This window comes from Chelmon rostratus, chromosome 15 (genome assembly GCF_017976325.1).
Source record: "Chelmon rostratus isolate fCheRos1 chromosome 15, fCheRos1.pri, whole genome shotgun sequence".
NCBI classification, from domain to species: Eukaryota; Metazoa; Chordata; class Actinopteri; order Chaetodontiformes; family Chaetodontidae; genus Chelmon; species Chelmon rostratus.
The window spans coordinates 23,480,235-23,494,741 of NC_055672.1; the positions used below are offsets into that span (position 1 = coordinate 23,480,235).

Sequence of the window (14,507 nt, forward strand, 5' to 3'; positions counted from 1 at the left end):
CATATTTGGTGGTGATAAAAAAACATAACCCAACGTGAAGCTCCTCTATGGAGCTTCATTCAAGCAGTGGGCTTGAAGAACAAAGTAAAACAGCCCCAAAGTGAGTTCTCTGACACATTCTGTGACAAAGTGTTGTTTCACACCAGAACAGAACCACACTTGTGATTCACATACTTGCAGCGTCAAAATTTGACACGTACAATTTGTCAACGACGTCGTTAGGAATTCAGGGGAAAAGCTCAAGCTCAGTGTGGTTTAACGCAACTGTGAACCTCAATGCAACCTGTGACATGATGAAGTCCACCTCCAGGACCAAGACAACTGCCTCTCTACAGCTGCACTATTACAGTTTCGTGTCACATGCAGATTCTACTGTCACTAATATTACTGCCACTGCTATTTTTAGAACGCATGTTGCTGCTGTTCTATGTGCATATAGCAAATAAAACGGTACGTCACCAGCACAAAGAGCTCTTACTCACTGACTTGTCACTGCTGACTTTTGTTGTGCCGATGCTTTGTGCCATATAAAAACACGTAACGTATGATCCACACACAGGGAGTACTTTTCACAGGCAAGTCCCATGTAAACTAGTAGCTTATGCTATAATGTTATACAGGACCATTCAGCCCAGGCAGCTGTCACTTATTTGATGGATGCCATACTTTTCTGGGATCGAACCTAGTGGGGCCATAGCTACAGATAAACCCTGTATAGTGAGTATGTGGCAAGCACAGCCTTGGACAAAGTTTGACCATTAATGCTAGTGTTATGTACGAGTGTAAAACCAGTAACATACCGTAATTATGTGCCACATGCTAATTGAACATCAGTGACATACCACTTATCAAAGCAGCATATCACCAAGATTTTAAATTTGACATTTAAAAGAGTGACACACCACCTGCAGATCTTCCGTGGCTGCACGTGGGGGAGGCACTTTACTCAGATGACAGCGAAATTGTGAAACCTCTAGACGAAGCTGTACGCAAGCTCTGTAAGCTACAGTTAGCCTACCATTCCACCACAGCAACCTGAGGTCACATCTCAAAAATATGCACCCAAATGAGCAAGGCCTGATGTCCAGAACCCCTCCACCCAAACAAGCACATCTCGACCCATATTCTACACCGGTCGCCACAAGCTCACCACCTGCAGCAGGACAAGAGGCTTACTTTGTTCACGGACGTGAAGGGGATCAATACAGCTGATGAAGAGTGCTTCAGAGACTTTTGTAAGGAACTGGAACTGAGGTACCACATTCCCAGACAGTTACAAATAGAACTGTAGAAATGCAAAACACCACCTCAACAAAAAAAAAAGAATTACTCAAAGACCTACAGAGCGAGGGTGTACTATGTTTCAGATTATTGGGAAGTGCAAGATTATGTACCCAAAATAAAAGAGTTTAGAAAAAAACACACTGCACAGAATGTAGGTGAATTCATTCGGACGTCTACAGCATAAAAAGGGAATCTGTGATTGCAGTTACAACGGACAATGCTGCCAGTTACATCAATGCAGTGGAGAGACATCTTAAAACAGTGAATATACAATGTGTGGCACACACCATCAACTTAGCTGCGTATTAAGGGCTTTCAAAGCATGTTCTGCTGCCTCAACTGTGCAAGCAAACACCATACCAACCAGAACCACTTGTACTGACAGAGAGAGAGATGAAGACAAAGATCATCACTGATTTGGAGAAGCGATATAGTGAGGAAAAGGGCGCATTTATGCTGCTGAACAAAGCAAGTTACATGGATCCATGCTTCCATCGCCTTATTCATTTAAAACAGGATCAAAAGCGGGAGGTGCAGGTGGCCACGCTGGGAGAAAGGAAAAATGTCAATGTGGCAGCTGCAAGAGGCACAGGCTGTGATACAGAGCCCTCTGCCAGTGCTGGACCAACCCTTAATGGGTAAACCACTGGCAAAACTGCTTTAAAAGCTATGGAAAATCTTTTCAGAGACACATATTGTATGGACAGGCCAGACCAGAACAACACTCTGCTGGTTCAAAGAGAGACGTCGACGTATGAAAAAGAGTCTCCGATGACTGCTCAACAAAATCATCTCGTGTGGTGGAAAACCTCGGGCTCTGAGAGAACCCTCACATCACCCAGATGGCAAGGAAATATCATTCCATCCCTGGATCCTCAGTGCGTTCTGAACACTTCTTCTGCTGGGAATATAATGAATAAGAAGAGATTGGCACTGGCCTCTTCATATGCGGACTGCCTTGTGTTTTTGGCAAATAACCTGTAGGCCTTCAAACCTGACTGTGACAGTGGAATAAAAAGGCCTGAGAGTCAGTGACAATGGAATAAAAAGCTGAGTCAGTCTTAGTTTTTACTTTTCTTCTTTTTATGCCAGCGCTTCAGGAGTGTCAATAATCTCAGTAGCCTACCTTTCAGTTTTTCATGGCAAATCAGTCCATTATCAGTCAATTTTAGAATGTGTGTGTAGGTATCTTTTAAAAGACATGCTATGTGTAAATAAATATACTTACTATAAATATACCAACTACAACATATGAATATAAAATATTGTTATTGTTCTCAATTTCACTATTTACTGTGCAGAGCCGAGCACTAACGACTAAATAAGAGTTCAGAATTATTCTCCGTTTCCCTGTGGAAATGTACTGGGAGGTGCTTCTGTGAGAATTTTAGTTTACTACAAAAAGTTGAGAGGCATTGATCTACATTATTGAAACAACAGTAACAAATACTGAAATATCTAATAATTGACAGTGCTGTAAATAGTCTTAGTCTTTACTAATTGCACTTAGCAGGCAGAATTTGATGAGAATCCCAGAAACAAGGGGATAAATTCATCAGAAAATTAAATTTGGTTGCCTTTATTGGAGTAGCCTGCTGCCTCCAAGTATTCATGTTGATGAAACTGACAAATGCTATTCATTAAAGAAATCTGATTTTTGTTAAAAAGACATTTAATCCAATTAACCACACTATTCAAATTGAGGATTTTGTTTTTTTGTTTTTAGGGTAAAATATAATGACTGACATTCAAAGCGTCATCTGAGACCTCAATATGAGCTTCAAATGCAAAAACAGAGCCAGAAAACATGACACATCAGCAGCATATGCATGTCAATAAGAATCTGTATATTCCAATGACAAAGTATGACAGTGGAAGGTGAGTGACATCATAATGTTTGTAAGTGGCATAAGACACAAGGATGAACAATGGCATAGCATTCAGAATCAACAGATACCACTTCAACAAGAGTGGAAAGTCATCAAACACTTTGTGATCCCTGTGTCACTCCAAAAGTATCCTCACCAGACATGAAGACATGACAACATCTGCTCCTTAATTTGCACATTCACTGTATTTTGTTCCTAACACTGTGTAATCAAGCAGATTTGCATAAGAACACATCAGATGGCCTATATGTGAACTAGGGTTGCAACGATTAGTCGACGTAATCGATTACATCGACAATAAAAATTTGTCAAAGTGAAAAATTAAGTGTCGACTAGTCATGTATGATGAAAACACACAGTCCGCTTCGTGCTCATCTGTAACTGCAGTGTACTACAGGAAGTGCTGGGGGCAGTAACGCTCGCCGTTTACATTGCACAGAAGAAGAATGAATGAATGAATTATGGCAGAACAAACAGAAGGAGAGGCCCGAAAACCCCGACCTAAACTAAAGTTTGAACATTTCACAGAAAATAATCCAGCGAAACACATGAAATGTAAATTCTGTGAAGTTCAACTATCATTTCATGGCAGCACAACGGCGATGCACTAACACCTTAAACACCGACACCCCGGAGCCACTGGATCAGAGTTCACAAATAACGGTGATGCCGAGTAGATGTTTTTTATTATTAAATTACATTATCACGACCTGGCTCGTAGGCCATGACAAAAAATGGTGAGACGGGTTTGTAGTAGAGGTTAGCAAAAGCAACTAGACAATGCTAACTGGTTAATTAACTGTCCGCCTATGATGCACGTACATAATAGGTTTGTGTCGTACGTCTATCAGTCGGAAAATCATGGAAGAAGCTTGTTGAGGGAACGCTAGGTCACTTACATTAATGCGTATTTTACGGCAGAAATCAATGAATCGCAGGCGAAGCTGCTTTGACATACTTAATTTCAGCCCCTGTCGATACTAGCGTTTATACTGAATTGTAAACATCTTTCACTTATCAACTGTGTGATTTGGAGCATATTAATTCCATATTTAAGCTGTAAAAAATCAGTGATAATGTGTTTCAGGTATTTTAACTGCCAACTGTCAAAATGGATGTTTTGTTTTTGTTTTTTGTGTTTTTACTTTTATGGACTTAATTACTTTAAGTGAAAGCAACTCCTTAGTTGGTTGAAACATTATTGTCTCTTCAACCTTCAAGGCTGGTTAACTGCAGCTTTTTTGAGTTAGTTGTTTACAGAGATTTTTTGTTTACTACCACTTGCACTTTAAATTTGTATTATTTAATTAATTTTTTTTTGTTGTGGTCACAGTGATATTATATGTTCAAAAATATATCAGCTGTTACAGATACATGTTTTATGTGTCATTATTTTAATATATTTGTTTAAAAACGTATGCTGTTAGAGTATAACAGGGTAACTTTCACAGGTGTGAAGGTTTATTAAGCAAGTTAGGTTAAAGAGAAGCCCAAAATAGGTGTTTGTAAACAAAGAAGATAATTGTGACTAATCGAAAAAATAATCATTAGTCGACAACAAAAATAATCATTAGTTGCAGCCCTAATGTGAACACAACAAATAAAACTATAAATATAATCATACATCTTACACAACAAGACGCACTTTCTGTGTTAAGATATTTAGACCTTAACACTATGAAGAAGGACCTGTGACTGTACTGTATACAGTCGTAAGTCGTGCAGGAAGAGCTACAGAAATCTTTGGTCCAAAGCAGACAGAGCGCCTGAGCAACATAACGAAAAGGGGATTTAAACTTATTTTCAAACATGACAATGGCAAACTCAGTTTGCATGATTATTTACAAAAGAGAAGTCAGGGCAGCTTTAATTTAGTGAATCTTTCACTCCTCACATTTACATTTGCAATTGTTTCACAGTTTGGCACAGTGGTTGCTACCAGAAAGAGAGGAACGTGTCTGTCAGCTATGTCGAGCAGAGCATCCATGCAGAACACAATGTTCAAAACACTAGCCACAAAAATTCATTTTCATTGCATCATATCCAATAGCTGTCATCAACTCTGTGACCTCAAGCCAGTATGACACTAATTTCTATGATTCTCTGTGTGCAGTACATAGTGTTAAAACAGTAACACATTTTCATCTCTCATTTTGACACCATATTCGCTTATTTTCTCAATATGTAAGCAGGAACTCATTGGTTACAGATGACCATTAAATCAAAGTTTCTAGCAGAGACCATGCTGGGTAACGGGAAGGACGGCACGTATAACACTTGTGAATATATGGTTAAAAGTTTGTAGCAAAACAATCAGAGAAATCTGAAAGAGGATCAGGGGAGAAAGGCACAGCTGGAGATTGGAAAAGAGAAGAACAAACAAGCACGGAGAACTCCAGCGAGTTGAAGAAAGCTGCAGCTGATAGCCCGACTATATTGTGAATGGACGAGAGTGGGGAGATTGTAACATAGCTGATAGTGATGATGGTATGGAGATAAGCCAAGGTAGTGAGAGAATGAGGGAGAAAAAGACCAGTGCAAAGGTAATCAGGAGCAGTGGAGGCTATAGATGAGGAATAGAGGGCAGAGTTCAAGTTCATAATGACATTGGGTGAGGACGCACACGCGCACACGCACACACACTTCATGCACTGATGGCAGAGGCTACCATGCAAGGTGCACACCTGATCATCAGGAGTAATAAACATTCACAGCCACACACCAATGGCACAGCATCCAGAGCAATTTGAGGTTCAGTATCCCCAAGGACACTTCAACACATAGACTGCACAGATTCAAACCACCAGCCTTCTCTTGCACCACAGCCCGCCCGGGATATACACATGGCTAAGGTTTTAAAAAACTGACATTTGTTGATTGCGTGTAGTAATGAAGAGCAGAGAAAGTGGGCTGGCAGGATGAAAGAAATAGGGTGGAGAATCCAAGCTGGATTGAAAGAGGAGGTAGGAGCAGAGTAAGGCAGTGATTTAGGGGGTGCCAGTCAGCTTCTCAATGGATGAATTTAAATCAAACCTAAAAGGAGGAATTCTGAAAGGTGCTCGCTGGCTGCATGTAAGAGAGGGAGTGAGAACACAGTGAGCTGTTGTGCTTGATTTTGAGGATGAAGTGCTCCCAAAAGGTGACTTCACGCTTCATGAGTAAGAGAGTAAATACTAGGCCAGGGCATTATGGTGGTATATAGCATGCAATGGGTGAAATGTGTCCACCAGTGGAGATTTGGCAATACGGTTTCCAGCGTGAGAGCTATCCCTTAAGCTGCATCAACACAATATCATTCCCACTGCATGCACTGCTACCCTGCTACATAGCCAGCCAGTGGGTGTGTTGAGGACAGGGAGTGTAGCTGCTTCGTACTCTTTTCTGCTTGTCTGTATGTTGCAACAGATGCAAATACATGTAGTATTGATACCAACACGAAAACCATCATCATTTCCAAGTCCTTCTCTTCCTCCTGCACACTCTACCCAGGCAACACCCTCACCCTCACCTAAACGGGTATTTCCAGTAAATTGGACTGCGTCTGACAAAGACAAATGTGCTACATGTGTGAAAGTGCAACTCTGGACAATGTCTGGACCTGATTCTGTGGACACTGACTGGTGTTCATATGAGAAAATAGCTTTGGTGTCTGCTATATATCCTGGCAGGCAGCGTGATGAAGCAATCATGCTGCCTCTAAAGGGCATGTGATTTGGGCAGCAGGAAGGTTACCACGTTCTCACGTGACAAGAGCGACAGTTTGTTGGCGAGAATACACCTCCACTACATCTCTGTTGTTCTCATTGGGAACCTTAGGGCTTCCATTTTGAAAGAAAGTTAGGGTTACTGTTTTGAGTCTTTGGTTCATAACTTGAACCATAACTTGGAAGTGATTATTTTCCAGTGCTGTGTAAGAAAAAAAAAAAGAAACATGTAACAAAAGGAAATATTGGGAAGGTGGGTATCTAGCATCGAAAATGGGAAATGTTTCAATATGCAAGCAAGATTGAAATAGACAAAATCGACTTAAATAAACTGAGGACAAAAAGTTGAAAACATTCTAATAAAATAAGTTTCATGAAATGCAAACAAGCACTATCAAAGGTTAGAAAAGTTAAAAAGAAAACTGGTACATCAACACCCGTGGGAGATGTTTTGAGCAGGAGTAGGAGTATGAGAGGAATTAGAAGGTAATGGCAGTATCCAGTACTGAAGATGGGGGAGGAAGCAGCAGTGCCTGATGTTCTGATAACTTCACTGAGGAGGCTAAGAGAGTAAGGGTAATGACAAGATCAGCTCATCCTGGAATTACTGAGGGCAGGACAATTACAGAACAATGAACGCTCCATTTACCTTGGAAGAAATGAGGAGAGCAATGATAGGATCTCGGGTCTGAGAAGGATAGCATCTGTTATGCAATGTTAAAGCATTTAGCATCTATAACATTGCCAAAGTTTTATAATATAAAGGTATTGGGGGCGGGAAAATTGCTAATTGGTTGGAAAGAATGTGATTATTCCTATCAGTAAACCAGGGAAGGAGCCATGAAGTTCAATGAACTTTAGGCCGACAGCAATGACATCACATATAGAACAAATAATGGAAAGAATATTACAGAAAGATCAGGTTCTATCACCTCATCAGAGTGGATTTAGGAATGGTAGAGGAAGCATGGACCCTGTTGTGTTTTTATTAGAAAAGGCATAGTATATGGTTTGGAAGGAGGGATTAATGATCAAATTAAATATGATAGCAGAAACAACATATTTGTAGCAATTGGATTAAATACTTGGATCATGGATTTATATAAGTTAGAACTCACATAGCCTTATCAGAAAGTTATATGGTAGGTTTTGGTACTGCTCAGGGCCCAATTCCAAAGGGATATTAATCACATTATGGAAAAAAAACACAAGCATAACTTCGTTGAAAAATTGTCATAATTGTGAGGATTCAAGTTTTCACTAGAGAAAAACAATACATTAATGTTCACTAGAAGGAGGTGCTGATACATAAAGATTTATAGGCAAAGAATAGAACAAGTGAAAGTCTTTAGACTTTTGAGTGTGTGGTTTGATGCAAAGTTAATGTGGAATGAACATATTCATAAGATAAACATCAAGTGTAAAAAGATATTGAATGTGATGGGATGTTTGACAGGGTCAGAGGGGGGAGTGTGCAGATCTGCAATAAAAAATATTTATGTAGTGCTGATTAGATCAGTGTTAGACTATGGCCATACTGCTTCTGGTTCAGCAGCAAAAAGAGAAAGCCAAAGCTTTGAGACTATGTTGTGGTACTTTCAAAATGACTCTTGTATCTGCACTTCAGGTTGAGCTGGGTGAAATGCTGCTGCATATTAGACACAAACAGTTAACAAAACACTACTCAGTACATCTTCAAGGGTATTTTGAAGATCGGGATCCAACAACAAGAGGAACTTCTCCAGATTTTTATGTACTGGAAGAAATGCAGGTACATAAAGGTTTTGGAAATATTGCAGTTTTTGGTTGAAGACGAGTTACAAACATTATATTCAACATCCATCCAAGTAGGTTTTTTTTTCCTTTCAAAAGAAAACCAGAAAAGAACACCAGATCATTTGGGCTATGTGCGCACTAATCAACAAGTTTTGCCATTTTTATGATGCTTTACTGTTTACTCTGCTGGTTACCCTGCAGAATTTGGTGATAGCACATTCTGTGGCTGACGTGGCTAGAAGCATCCATTATTGATCCACATGCTGGAGCAATATTGGCATATTTAGTATTGATGGACTGATCAAGAGAAACTGTCAACATTAAGCCTCATTTGACGGAAATTAAATTAGGAGGGAAACAGTTTTTTTCTCTTTGGTTTCTGTGTTGTCTCAAACAGCGAGACCTAATGGCATCTCCACACTCACTCCAACACAAGCTCAGCTGCTTTTGTTGTTACAGGAAAGCCCCCTCTGCTGCGTGCTGCATTGGTATGTGTGTCTGCTGCTGCTGCCGTATGTAAATGTACTTGATAGACGTGCCATGTGGTACACTGACTGTTGCACTTATATAATGAAGGTCAGTGGTTCAATAGATACTGAACCCCAACTTACTCCCAACAGCTGTGCCATCCATGTTTGAGTGTGTGTGTGAATGGTTATAGCTCCTGACGAGCACGTGGCACCTTGCATGGCAGCCTCTGCCACCTGTGTATGAATGTATGTGTGAAATGGTAAATGCTGACTTGTGTTGTGAGGCGCTTTGAGGGTTCAGTAACACGAGAAGAGTACTATTTGTAGTCCATTTACCATAATATACTTTGGGTTTTCTGCCAAATAAATGCTGCGAGATGCCTGATCCTACCCTTTGTCTAACTCTGAGAATGAATCACATTACATTTACTAATTAACCTACATTATGAAGCAGGTTACTCCTGCCATGTGGATGTGTGCCTATAATACATCTATTTTTATGTTCCTTTTCAATTATTAATAGAGTACAAAAAGGCAGAATTATCCCTTCTATTTATATTATTCTGTAACATAATACCATCACCATAAAAACTAAAATAAAAAATGCCTTAGTATAAATTTTAATATTGCCAATCCGTACATTGTAATCATTTACTTCTCACAGCATGCAGGATATAGTTAGTGACATATATTAAACTGCAGATTTAAAAAGTCTGAATGTTTTAGTAACACTTTTGCGCACTCCAGCCCATAGGGGGATAAAGTGCAACAATATTGTGGATGCATTTGCAAAACAGGCTCTGAAACAGGATATGATGGAAATTTTACCCATCAGATGTGTCATTAAAGAGCGGGACACACACCTTTATGCTGCACAGCGTTCAGTGGGCACAGTGAGGACAGTTAAAAGGAGCTCCAAGGAGAACATCTGAACAAGGCTGAGGGTAGGACATACCAGACCAACACTGCACTTGATGAACAAACACCCCTCTGGGTCATTTTTAACTGCCAAAAGTACTCTCAAGAGTGAGAAACATAAATGAGGGAAATAAGGAGTGTAAGTGTAACAACTAAGACTAAAAATTACATTAGCCATTGGGTTAGGGAGTCTATTCCACTGTTTGAAAGAAACTGGACTAGTCAAAATAATGTAGTGCGAAGTGAAGATACATAGAACTTAGGTTCTTTTGTTTGTGTTTGTCTTAATGAGACAAATAACGCCACACTTCAACAGAATAGGCGGCGGTAATGCACCTTAACGCTGGTTGCCACCCGCCATAACACGGGAAAAAGAAGAAGACATGCTGAGTAACATTAGCTAGTTAGTTAGCAACTAAACAGCTCCATTTCTGCCAAGCATCTAGAGACAACTACCATTAGCCGAGCTGATACACGTCCTTAACATTAAATCAATTTTATTAAATATTTGAAGATGGCTGTTTGAAATGATATACATACTAAAGCAAGCTCAAGGTCCTTGGCCTCATAATTGCTAGAAAAAATTATGAACCGTGACGTTACCTAGCTTTCATTAAAAACTACTGGGTGCTAACGTTACCGTATGGCAAATTAGCGTATTTACGTTACGTTAGCTCAGCTGATACTATGTTGTAACTAAAGACTTAGTTCATATTAAGTAGCAAAACAGTGTCTCACATAGCATATTAGCTGCTTACATGGCGTTACTGTGCAAAGACTCGCGTAACTGCAATGGAAACCCTCTTGCAGCGATCAACAGGGTAACTTCACCTAGCATGGTTAGCGAATGTTAAATCATATGGATCGCGCCTGTCTGGAACCAGTTATTGGCCTCACTATTTTAATGGCCAAAGGCATGTATGTCTTGGTGTGCTAGCCAGGCCCCGACTGTGTGATTTATAGATCTAAAGTGAAACATGGCTTCACACAAAATTTACAGCGTGTAACGCAACACAACGTCTGGACAGTAACTGCAGCCACCATGCACCATCACCATGTCAGCCAGCTAGCTAGCTAACAGCTAGCAAGGCCAACACATGCAAAAGAGTAACGTTATTCCAGAAAGACAAATCCTACATTTCGGTACATTATCTTACCTGGTGGATGTTTTTCAATTGATGGTCTTGGCTAAAAAGATTTCAAATCATTCGTTGGATATCCTAACTGCCATTCACTCTTACTGTCTCGATTTGGTGGCTACTCGTCCACGGTGGGACCACTTCCTTTCACCTGGGCCTCTGCTACGCAAAAACATTAACGTAAACTGCGTAACTACCGCACTCTGGCACGCTATTCTACTAAAGTGAACGTAAACCCGTGTCTGTCGAGGTCTCTGCGGTTCCACTGGCCTCATTTGAGGGAAGACAGGAAAAGTTTTCTGACTCCAGTCGCAGACCCAAATTAATTTTATAGCGCAAAAGCAAAATATGGGAGCTTTGCTGATCTTGACCCTACGCAAAAACAAAATAATTCTATAATTGCGCAGCATTAAAGTGCACGACCAGATTTAGTTAAATTACAATAACACATTAATGAAATATATCAATAACAGATAAGTAGCATATATAGGCAAATAAAAATTAAATACACAATGAAATAAAATAGTAAAAGAAATACTGAGACATAATCTCCATAGTGTGTGTATATATATAATCACTATTTTACTATATTAATATTATCACTCTAAATGCTGACATGCTCCCTATACAGTGCTATTAATCAGTGTCAACATGCATTAGTTTAGGATGAGAATACGTGACACTGAAACATTGTGAGACAATTCATCCTCTTTCTGATGGCATACGTGGCCAGCTGTTTCCTGCAGACACAGGAAAAGATAACATATTATCTTGTAAAATATGCATTACCAGTACATGGCCTGTAAAAAGGGAAGCAAGTTGGCAAACTATTAGAACACATCAAGAACCAAGACACAGTTTAAAATGTATTATTACTTGTGCATCATACACAGAAAAGATTCCAAGCCATTTGACCAAAGTTGTGCAAGTGTCTATGTGGATTCATTTTAAGGAATTTAAAATCTGAGTAAAACCTTTATACTTATTAACAAGTTCTTAAGACTGTGTTACATGATGTCCCTCAGAAGTATTACGACACATTTCCTGATGCAGAGTTGCTGTTTAGTTAGTAGGCCTAACAGGTGCCTTCAATGCAGTGTGAAGTCTGTATAGTTATCTTACAACTTTTTTTCTCAAACACTTCCTATTAAACTAACTCATTAGCAATCACTCTACCAGGCCTGAACAAAAGAAAGAAATATATTATATCTGCAGCTGCAGCAAGAGGCAATACAATAACTAGACCTGGAGCTGGGTTTAAAGCCAACTGTGTAGCCTAACAACCTGAAAGAGGGGATAGATTTACAGAATATCAGGTGATCAGGTTTACAGCAGACAACAGTTTCAAACAGAGCAGCACATTACCTACAGTTTATTATCCATCTGTTTTTTTTTTCTAATATTCGTTGTGAAAAACTTCCATAAGTATGTTTTCAATTTATAGCTTTAGATTTATTTGAATAAAATAAAGATCGTTCTAAAACCAGAGACAAAATCATTTCATTCATGTCTTGTTTTCGGGAAGTTATCCAAAATAATAATAATAAAATATGAAGTCAACATTTTGTGTTGCCTGCTTATTAATATCACTACAACCATTCCTGTTACTACTAGTGCAACTGATGATACTGCTGCTAGCAGTGGTAGCAGTACCAGTACTGTTATGCCCTGATGACTTTTCCTGTGTCTCAGTTCCATCTTAACTGCTCTGCTGGTGAACTTACTCTAATGACTCAGTAACAGAAGCAAAGAGCTCCAGGAGTGTCTAACCCTCCCAAACCATAACACTTTGCCAATGATCCATCCAAACAGACACCTCCTGTTGTTCAAATAAACAGGGATGGCCCTCAACGTTTATTTTATTCAGCTTTTCACATCTCATACTTGACATGAACCAGTGAGAAAATAGGAGCAAAGCAGCTCATTGAAAGAGTGTTCTACAAGTTTCGGCCACAAGAGGTCAGGAGTGCACAGTGTACAAGTTCCATAACAGTTACCCTGTGGATCACTGGAGGAACGATGGAGCAGTGTTTTGATGACTGGGTTCCTGTTTTGTTTGTACCTTGTGCTCCACTAGCATGTCCATGAGCATGTGAGTGGCATGATATGCATTCCTGCTGGCACTTTCACAGCATTCTACTGGTGGACAGGTGGCAGTAACAGCCAAAAAACAAACAAAAAAACAACGTAGCAATTACTATTACTATGAGTTGAGTTTTCCACACACTTGTTGGACCACACTTGTTGTTGTTCCCTTTTAAATGGTGCTACATTTGTATGGAACATTTGTGGGATGAGCAGCAGAGCTGAGTATGTGGGTTGCGCCCATGCCAGCCACATAGGCCTGGCACTTCCTCCTCATGCTGCTCACCAGCCTGGTCACACACTGCTGTGGGATGGCATCCCATTCTTCAACCAGCATATGTTGCAAGTCAGCCATCGTGGTTGTGTTGGTCACTCTGGCACGAACAGCACGTCCAAGCTGATCCCATAAGTGTTCCATGGGGTTGAGGTCAGGATCCATCCTCTCCACTCCCAAATTCTGGAGAGTCTCTGACAAATCCCGCTCTGTGGGGGCGAGCATTGTCATCTTGGAGAGTAGAGTTCGGCCCCAGATATGGGGTTGCCAATGGGTGCAGAATCTCGTCTCGAATGCCTCCAATGATGACAAGCCTTGTTTCTCCAGTGAGGGAGTCCACACCATCACACTGCCTCCACCAAAAGATGTTACTCTATCGGTGCAGCAATCAGCATAGCGTTCTCCACGTCTTCTCCACACTTTGACTCTATGATCCTAACGGCTTGACAGTGAAATGCCAGTCATGGCAGGCCTCCTGGTAGCCCTGTGAGACCAGAGACTGGCTGCGTGCAGGCTGTTCCCGGATTGTCTGGGCAGAGAGCGTCGGCCATATCGTCCTGCAAATCTGTAGAAGACTGCCTACGGTTTCTAAGTGATAACAGTGTGAGGAAACGGTGTTCTCTGACATCCCTCCTTATATGGAACTTGGCCTTCGGTTTGGAGATGTTACTAGGGCTCACTCTGAATCATGCCGCAACTTGGTTTTGTGCTTGTGAGCGGCTGAGCCTTTGGAGGCTGCCCCCTTATATCACAGATATTCTTATTCTTTTGCAGATTCAAGCTTTTCATTTGTTCACATTTCTATATGAAAGAGGAAAAAGAGGTATAGAACATGTGCACACATACACTAGTGTGCATATCAGTCATCCAACAAAAAATTAGTAAACGAATATAAAAAAAGCACAAGAAAAATCAACACAAATCAAAATCAAATACTGACACTTGATGGTTTTGACACAGTTTGTTTT

General features: G+C 40.3%; 1 protein-coding gene across 1 annotated transcript in view; it reads right to left on the bottom strand.

Moving 5' to 3' along the window:
- The window catches only part of dicer1 (dicer 1, ribonuclease type III), a 33,331-nt gene extending 22,006 nt beyond the window's left edge, over positions 1–11,325 (bottom strand). The window contains exon 1 of the mRNA XM_041953461.1: positions 11,199–11,325. The gene's annotated coding sequence lies outside the window, so the exon portion shown is untranslated. The remainder of the gene's footprint in view (positions 1–11,198) is intronic.
- Positions 11,326–14,507: the final 3,182 nt, after the last annotated feature.